Raw genomic sequence first — 10139 nt, forward strand, 5'->3', positions numbered from 1 at the left:
CTGCGATGCGAATCAGCCGTTAATTACACACATACTCCCTCCCTTTTGAGCCTTCCTGCCTTCCCCCCATCCCATCCCTGTAGATCATCACAGAGTGGCAGGCTAGGCTCCAGTGTTACATAGCAACTTACCCCCAGCTGTTTGTCTGACACGTGATAGTGTATGTTGATGGTACTTTCTTCATTCGTCCACTGACTCACTCCCGCACTGCGTCCTCAAGTCCATCCTCTGCATCTGTGTCTCCATTCCTTGCCTGCAAAAGGTTCATCAGTACCACTTATCTAGATTCCATACATATGCGTTAATATATTGTATTTATCTGACTTACTTCGCTCTGTAACAGGCTCGAGGTTCATCCGCCTCACTAGAACCAAGACTCAAATTCATTCTGTGTTTTATGTCAGAGTAATACTCCGTTGTATATATGTACCCCAATTTCTTTATCAATTCGTCAGTGAACATCTAGCTTGCTTCCCTCTGGCTATTGTAAATGGTGCTGCAATGAGTGTGGGGATATGTGTCTTTTAAAATTGTGGTGTTCTCAGGGTGTGTACCCAGTAGTGGGGTTTCTGGGTCATATGGTAGATTTATTCCCAGTGTTTTAAGGGATCTCATACTGTCCTCCATATGCCTATTTCCTCTTGACTGCCTTTGAAAGTGAAAGTGTTAGTCACTCAGTCATGTCCAACTCTTTGTGGCCCCATGGACTGTAGCCCACCAGACTTCTCTGTCCATAGAATTCTCCAGGCAAGAATACTGGGGTGGGTTGCCGATCCTTTCAGGGGATCTTCCCTAATCCCAGCGTGGAACCCAGGTCTCCCGTATTGCAGGTAGATTCTTTACCATCTGAATTCCCATAAATGTGTAGTGATCATTCATTTGATCAAACGTGAGAACTACATGATTAGCTAAAAGAAATAAATAAGAAAGTGAAGGGTTTGGTGCAACAAAATAGAATTGTTTATTAACATGAGACTTTTCTCGATCCTGGCGACAGTGAGTAGAGCTTGGGGCTGAATTTTTAAGAAAGGTTTGCAGCCTTCTTTTCTGAGTTTCTTAAATAACCTGCCACTAGCAGGCACTGTTTTCTCATTGAAGGAGATTTGTTTACTCAACACCTGCTTTCAGTGCGTTGTGCCCTGGGGTAATTTTCACTGTGATGGAAGTCTTTCTGCTTGTGAGTAACTTAAGGGGCTGATCTCAGCAGTCCTCACCCTAGTGGAGTGTGATGCAGCTTACATATATGGTGCTGTCGTGATCCCACTGCGTGTCCATGTGTGCACAGACATGGTGTATGCATGTTCTTTAGATACTGGAATTGGGGGCGTGCGTTTTATGAGCCTCTGGCCAGGAAATGCCTTGGGGCAAACCAGTTGAACCGGCTGGTTCTTTGTTGCCATCAGCAGCTCCCCATCTGCCCCTCCCTCCTGCACCGACCTCACAACTCGCTGCCAGGAAGTTGGGAAAATAGAAACTTCATTTCTTTGAAGCCAGTGTCTCCAAGTTCTGAAGGGTGTCTTCAGTTGGCCCTCTGCAATACCAGCGGGGATGTGTGGGTCTGCATTCATTAGGATTCCCTCCCAAATCTAACAGACCAGCTTCGCTTGGGTCAGCGCCTGCCATCTGCCAGCTGCTTTGAATGCGTTGCCTCATTTTATTGTCTGGGCTTCACAGGGGGCTATTGTCTTACACAGAGAGGTGAGGAATGACACCCCCTGCCCAGGGGATGTCGGTCCTGGGAAACGGGGGCTGGAGTCACCCCACACACAGCGCTTGTCAGCCAGGGCTCGTCCAGCTCACCAGTTCTTAGCCCCAGGGTCCATCACCCACGCCCCTGTTGACAGTGTGACTCAGACACGCGGCAGGGGGCGCTGGTGAAACAGCATTGGGTTCTGACCCCCCCGAGGGCGTCGGTACAGAGGGAGCCGAGGGTGGATCTGAATGTCCTGGCAACGAGGCTCCGGTGTCCTCCTCACCCTGGAATGATGGAGAACTCTAGATGTGTAGAAGCTCTGTGGAGATTAAAGTTTTTTAATTTTGAAAGGAAATTTGGACGTCCCTGGTGGTCCAGTGCTCCCAAAGCTGGGGCCTGGGTTCAATCCCTGGTCAGGAAACCAGATCCCACCTAGTGTAACTAAGACCTGGTGCAGTGGAATAAGTAAGTAAATTTAAAAAAAAAAAAGGAAGCACATGTAAGGCAGCCGTATCTAAGCCAACTCCACTCCGCTCCCTGGCAGCAGCACCTTCCCCGATGCCGTCCTGGGAGAAACTCGCTCTTCTCCCGGTTTCTGCAGGTGACTCAGCCTTGCCTCTGGGGAATGGGGCCCCACCTCCTCCTGGTGGCCTCCGGCGCCCGAAGCTCCTGTGGACTTTGGCTCGAGGTCCTCCTACCTCCCGTGTCTGCTCTCAGTGACAATCAGAACCTGGCAGTCAGGTCTGAGCCAGCCCAGGTGTCCCAGTAACTCTGGTATCAGTTGCCGTGACGCTGATTTCTCTGACATGAGAGAGAGGTTGGGACGTGATGAGTTGCTCAAATTTGGGGAGGCCCCGGGGTCCCCTCCAAAGGAACATACGGCCTTACATGACTGTTAGAAGTGGACTCTTGAGAGAAGGAACCGGAAGGCCCCGTGGCTTCCCCGTCCCACCCTCGTTTCACAGCTGACACATGGCCACCAGCTCACACGCTCCTGCACAGAGCCAAAGTCTGTGGGGTATGCAGTAATTTTCTGGGACAAAGGGTGAAGTGGTCCTTGTAAAAGAGGGCCCGCTGGCACCATGCCCTCTTAGCTGCAGTGAACAAGGGGAAATGGTGTCTCTCCTGACCTCTGGGCACTGGGTCCAGCAGACCTTTACAACCAGCACAGCTGTGCCTTCCTGAGGGGCGTGGTCCAGGTATCCAGAGGAGGGGACAGGACTTGACCAAACAGAACGCATTTTTCTAGCATCCTTGAAATGGATGAAGCATGGCTTCTTGATCAATCTCCAGAAGTTCTCGGCCGACTTAACCTAGGTCTGACTGAACTGAAGGCAGTGGCTCTTTCTTTACAGCAGCAATCTCCATCAATAAAACCTTTTTGTAATGGTATTTCTATTTTTACTATTTTGAGGAATGTCCATACAGTATTCCATAGTGGTTGCACCACCACTATTTACATTCCCACCAACAGTGCACAAAGGTTCCTTGTTCCTTACCAGCACTCCAAAACCTTTAAAATTTGTGTCTTAGATAGTCATTTTAAAAGTATATATATGCACTTATAAATGGAAATTTGGAAAGCATAAAAAAGATGAAATTTCCCCACAAAATTTTATTTACTAAAGGAATAAAGCCTTTCGGGTCTAGTGAAATGTTTCTAGTTTCAGTGGAAGCAAAGTGATTGTTTTCATTCTTTTCCCACCTAACGTCCATAGATGATTCACATTTCTTTAGTTTTTACCCCATGTCCTTTCTCTGTCCCAAGATATCACATTTTTAGATGTGTCCTGTTAGGGAAATCAAACTGGAGGAAGTCTTGTTCAGGCTTCAGAGGCAGGAGAGCAGGCCTCCAACTTTGCTTCCGACTCTGCTCAGATTCTGTACCTACCTGCTCACTTGCAAGCGCAGCAATCAGGCAGCCCTTTAGATAAGAAAGGGGGTGGGTCTTGGGATTCTTGAGCCCCTGGAGTTCTCGCCAATCCCCCAAGGTCTAAGAATTCTTGTGACTCAACAAAAATTGTGAAACAGCTTTGTAAAGCTGTATTTTTTTGTACACCATCTGATGCTGATACCAGTTTTCAGCCTGGGATTATAAACAGGAGCCCCCAAAACTGCAATTTGAAGTCTTGCCGAAGGGTGAATGCACTGCCCAGGGGGCTTTCCCAAATGGGACTCCAGATTGCTGTTAACAAGGTACTTCCCATTGCTGCTTAATTCTGGATTTTGGTCAGCCCAATTTGGTGATGTGTATGCTGTTACTTTTCTCTATTGTTTCTTTTCTTTTAATGACTATATTGAAATTAGGTCCAATAATCTTCCATAAAAAATTGTTTATCTGTGCCACAAGTGGTTTGATTTGTTAATGAATCCTTCGAACCTAAAACAAAAGTAAAACCTTCAGGAAAACATGTCTCTTTAAGCTTCTCTTGACTGTAGAGACTTTCTCACACTTTCCTCTTTTTTGATGGCTTTGAGGAGTACAGGTCAGCATACTGTCGGATGCTGTTCTACCAGGATTGGTTACACCTTTTTTTTATCATGATAAGACCCTAGGGTTGTGTGTTACTGGGGAGGAAGACCACAGCCAAATGCCATGCTCGTCAAGGGTATGAGCTATCCCCATAATCGCCACTGTCTGTCTTGGCCTTAATAACTCTCCTGTAGGTACACTTGTTGGTTTGTCCGGTGGAGTCGCTCTCCTCTCCCCTCCCTGGAAGGACATAGTTATGTGCTTAAGAAGTAGGGCGTTATGCTGGGCCACACCTTCTTATTTTCAAGTCATGTCCTAACACTTTGCAACAGAGCAATTAGAAAGTCTAGTTCTAAAGTCTGCTTGTTTCATTATTGTATCTCATGGCTATCAAAGCTGAAAGAGTTCTTGAGTGTGGTGATGGTTTCAGGGTTGTGTAAGCCTGACATGTATCAGACGTATCAGAGTGTACATTTCTAATATGTTCAGTTTATTATGTCAATTATACCTCAATAAAGTGTTTTGTTTTGTTTTGTTTTAAGCTGAAAGAGAGACCTTGCCGAAACAGGCTGGGATGGGAGAAATTATCTTTGGCCATGCCTGTTAACAGCACAATACTTAATTTCCAATCCTATCTACCGATTCCACTCCTGAGTTTAAGTATACAAATGGGTCTTTCAGGTGAGACACCACTTTTGATAGCAGAATTATATACTAGGGGAAAACTTTCCAGATGCTGGTTTTCGAATTTCTCCACAGCATAGTTCTCTTTAGAGAAAGCAAATTGGAACAGGTGTTTTTTAGCTTAAAACGCAAACAAAAAGGCTTTGCTGGTGGCTCAGTGGTAAAGAATCTGCTTTCCAATGCGGGAGACGCCAGTTTGATCCATGGTCTGGGAAGATCTCACATGCAGCGAGCAGCAGAGCCCACGCACCGCAACCAATGAGCCTGCGCTCTAGAGCCCGGGAGCCACCACCCACTGAAGCCCATGCGCGCAGGGCTGTGCTCAGCGACAAGAGAGGCCGCTGCAGTGAGCAGCCCGCACACCTCAACTAGAGAGCATCCCCCGCTAGCCGCAACCGGAGGAAAGCCAGCACAGCCAGGAGCACCCGACACAGCCAAAAACAGATCAATTAAATAAAATGAAAACCAGAAAACAGTTTAGCATCATTAAGAACAACTCTAAATACTTTGTCACAGGATGAATCTCTGAGGTACAGAATGTTTTCTTGGATACTTCCTGCCTTATTAAAAACTATGGTGAAGATTTATATTTAAATGTTCTTGATTCTAACCAGAATAACTCTGTTGGTTGGAGACATTTGGTAGCATTGCACTTAATGATTTCTAGCACCAAACTTTATCTGGGGATACTTCATTTCCCTAAAGGAAATCAGTCCTAAAGGAAATCAGTCCTGAATATTCACTGGAAGGACTGATACTGAAGCTGAAATTCCAATACTTTGGCCACGTGATGCGAGGAACTGACTCACTGGGAAAGACCCTGATACTTTGAAAGATTGAAGGCAGGAGGAGAAGGGGACAACAGAGGATGAGAGGGTTGGATGGCATCACGGACTCGATGGACATGAGTTTGAGTAAGCTCCGGGAGTTGGTGACGGACAGGGAAACCTGGTGTGCTTCAGTCCATGGGGTCGCAAGGAGTCGGACACAACTGAGCGACTGAACAGACTGACTTCATTTCCCCAGTCAAAGCATTACATTTCCCAGATTTTGCATACTACATTCTTTCCCATAAAATACAAATAAAATTGAAGAGGTAGCTATCATGTTACAAGTGGGAATTCTGAAGCCAAACCTCGTGATGCTTTTTCTAATTTGGCCACGTACTGACTGGTGACCTTGAGGATGCTGCATAACTGGTCTGTGTCTTAGTTTCTCCATCTGAAGAAATGGGGTGGAGGCAGCACTAGCCTGTTGGGTTAGGAGTGAGTGACCACAGGGAAAGATGCTAAAGCTACACCAATGCCCAGTACAGATGAGCTCAGTGAATGTGAGTTAGTGTTATTTGTTGAAAACATCTTTTCCCAGAACACAGGGATTGATTGAAAAAAAAAAAGTAGTTGCGTACTTCCTGATTAAAACAATTGGCAAATACTATATGGCTCAGGTTGCAAAGAGTCAGACATGACTGAGCGACTGAACTGAACTGAATATGGCTTAGTGGTAAAGAATCTGCCTGCAACTTAGGAGTGTTAGTCGTTCAGCCGTGTCCGACTCTTTGCAACCCCATGGACTGTAGCCCTGCAGCCTCCTTTGTCCATGAGATTCTTCAGACAAGAACACTCAAGTGGGTTGCTGTGCCTTCCTCCAGGAAACCTTCCCAACCCAGGGATCAAACCCAGGTCTCCTGCCGTCTGAGCAATACAGGAGTCACAGGTTCAATCCCTGGGTCAGGAAGAGCCTCTGGAGAAGGAAATGACAACCAACTCCAGTATTTTGGTCTGAGAAATCCCATGGACAGAGGAGCCTGGTGACCTATAGTCCATGGGGTCACACAAGAGTTGGACATGACTTAAGTGCCTAAACAACAACATACCATAAATTGGGTTGTACTTCTTCCAAACATAGTCTAACATGGCTTTCTGCTTGTTTCTTCAAATCCACCTTCCTCCAACAGCACTTGCTGACAGGACAGTGGATTATACTGCCACCATGTCACTTCCGTGTTTTATTTCAGCCTTTTTATTACTGCAGCAGGACAAAATGATTCTATACTGGTTTATGGCTTCCTGTCTTTGCCATTTAATTAAGAACTCAAGGTGTGTATTTATCATTCCTTAATGAAATTTTATAAATTATGTAATTGAATATTGCATGACTTTAAGCGTTGAAAAAATTGTAGTGGCTTGTCTTCATGTTCTGGATATTAAATTTTTAAATGACATTAATCATGCTGGTCTTGAAATATTCGTCAGTGCCACCTGACTCAACATACACTTAGAATGAGGAATGTCATTGTTAAATGTATGTTGTAAGTGGACATTATTAATGTGCAAAGTAAATCCACAATCTCGATAATTTAGAACTTTTTGGCACTTCCCAGTGGTTAGGACTCCTCGCTTTCACTGCTGATGGCCTGGGTTCAATCCCTGGTTGGGGAACAAGGATTCTGAATGCCACCTGACCAAAAATAAAAATAAAAATTTTGACAACTTCTTATCAGATGATAATATTTGTAACCTGATAATGTGGCCAGTGAAGGGTTTATACTAGGAGTAGAAACATCAATCTTATCATCTTTTTTTTCTTTGCAGTGAAGATAATATGCTGCAAGGATCTTATAAAGCCACATGCACATTTATTTATATTTATTTACATTATTTGCTTAAAACATAAAGTTCCTTTAACCTGGTGAATGAGCCCTGGACTCAGAATGCAAGCAAATGCATTGGGTACTTTGATTAAAAAAAAAAAAACAACCAAACCAATGTAGGCCCCATGCAGCACCACGGGTCAGGGGGCAGCCACAAATCTCAGGTGAAGGAAAGGATGAACCTTGACATGTTGACCATGTGGACAAGGCAGAAATTCACAGTGGCGCTCACCAGAGTAGTAGGTAATTAAACATGCGTCTAGGGAGGCTCCGAGACTGCCAGCTCAGAGTGCCTGCATCCGCCCCATCCGGGGACACCACAGGGTGTTTTTGGAGCAGCTCTTCTATGTTGGCAGAATTTCTATATTGCACATCCTGTCTACCCAAAGCAGGAACAGAACTCGACTTATCAGCTAGCTTGGGGAGGGCATAGGTGTCACTTACCAGAGAGGCACTTACAGGAGGCTTACTCAAGAGGGAAGAAGGAGAGCCCGGAGACCACTCTCTGGTTACACTGACCGCAGAACACGCAGCTTCCGGGCAGCAGGGCGGCATGACGGGCCTCCATGGTTAGTGGGGCGAGCCGTCTCCCGAGGTTGGGGGCAGTGGGGCTCCCCAGGCAGCCCTGTGGTGTGTCCAGCCACGTTTCTGGCTGTGTCTCCTCCCTTCTTGCCTCTCTTACCTGCCCAGAGATTCTAAGAGCCTCCTAAGAATCTTTCAAATAATTCTCTCTTCTTTTTCGCTCAAATTAACGAGAGCATTCTGTTGTTCGTGAGCTGGCAAGTTGACAAAAACTGCATTAAGGGCAAACTCACTGAACTCTAGTGAGAAAATGGTACCTTGTTGCCTTCCCTAAACAAAGCAGATAGTGCAGGACTTCCCTGGTGGCCCAGCAGTAAAGAATCTGCCTGCTAATGCAGGGACAGGGGTCGATTCCTAGTCTGGGAAGATCCCACATGCCACAGAGCGACTAAGCCTGTGCTCCACAACTACCGAAGCCCGAGCATCGAGAGCCCATGCTCTGCGACAAGAGAAGCCACTGCAATGAGAAGCCCCTGGACCACGATGAGAGAGTAGCCCCCGCTCTCTGCAGCTAGAGAAAGTCTGCCCACAGCAGTGAAGACCCAGTACAGCCATTGATACATAAATAAATCTTTTTCAAAAAGAAAATAAAGGAGACATCACAAAAAACAAAAGCAAAAAGTAACATGAGAAGGACTCTGAGTGTAGGAAAAAGGAAAATACAGACATAAGATGCTATAGTCGATACTGCACTGGTCCTAAATTTGAATCAGAAATATCAATGTGAATTTGTTGGGTGTTTTCTCTCTTTTAAAAATTTCCTAGCTTTGTCCTCCAAAAGCCCCAGAAACAGTTACTACCTCAGTAGTGATAAACATTGCTGGTGGCCCGATGATTGTCTTGAAATGCTGTTTTTCCCTAAAAGATAACAGTTCAGTTGAGTCGCTCAGTCGTGTCCGACTCTGCGACCCCATGAACTGTAGCACACCAGGCTTTCCTGTCCATCACCAACTCCTGGAGCTTACTCAAACTCATGTCCATCGAGTCGGTGATGCCATCCAACCATCTCATCCTCTGTTGTCCCCTTCTCCTCCTGCCTTCAATCTTGTCCAGCATCACTGTCTTTTCCAATGAGTCAATTCTTCACATCAGGTGGCCAAAGTATTGGAGTTTCAGCTTCAGCATCAGTCCTTCCAATGAATATTCAGGACTGATTTCCTTTAGGATTGACTGGTTGGATCTCCTTGCAGTCCAAGGGACTCTCAAGAGTCTTCTCCAACACCACAGTTCAAAAGCATCAGTTCTTCGGTGCTCAGCTTTCTTTATAGTCCAACTCTCACATCCATACATGACTACTGGAAAAACCAGAGCTTTGACTAGATGGACCGTTGTCAGCAAAGTAATATCTCTGCCTTTTAATATGCTGTCTAGGTAGATAATAACTTTTCTTCCAAAGAGCAAGTGTCTTTTAATTTCATGGCTGCAGTCATCATCTTCAGTGATTTTGGAGCCCAAAAAATAGTCTCTCACTGTTTTCATTGTTTCCCTATCTATTTGCCATGAAGTGATGGGACTAGATGCCATGATCTTAGTTTTCTGAATATTGAGTTTTAAGCCAACTTTTTCACTCTCCTGTTTCACTTTCATCAAGAGGCTCTTTAGTTCTTCTTTTCTTTCTGCCATAAGGGTGGTGTCATCTGCACTTCTGGGGTTATTGACATTTCTCCTGGCAATCTTGATTCCAGCTTGTGCTTCTTCCAGCCTGGCATTTTGCATGATGTACTCTGCATATAAGTTAAATAAGCAGCAGGGTGACAATATATAGCCTTGACGTACTCCTTTCCTGATCTGGAACAAGTATGTTGTTCCATGTCCGGTTCTAACTGTTGCTTCTTGACCTGCATACAGGTTTCTCAGGAGGCAGGTAATGTGGTCTGGTATTCCCCATCTCTTGAACAATTTTCCACAGTTTATTGTGATCCACACAGTCAAAAGCTTTGGCATAGTCAATAAAGCAGAAGTAGATGTTTTTCTGGAACTCTCTTGCTTTTTTGATGATCCAACGGATATTGGCAATTTGATCTCTGGTTCCTCTGGTTTTTCTAAATCCAGCT

Source organism: Ovis canadensis, chromosome 21 (genome assembly GCF_042477335.2).
Source record: "Ovis canadensis isolate MfBH-ARS-UI-01 breed Bighorn chromosome 21, ARS-UI_OviCan_v2, whole genome shotgun sequence".
NCBI lineage: Eukaryota > Metazoa > Chordata > Mammalia > Artiodactyla > Bovidae > Ovis > Ovis canadensis.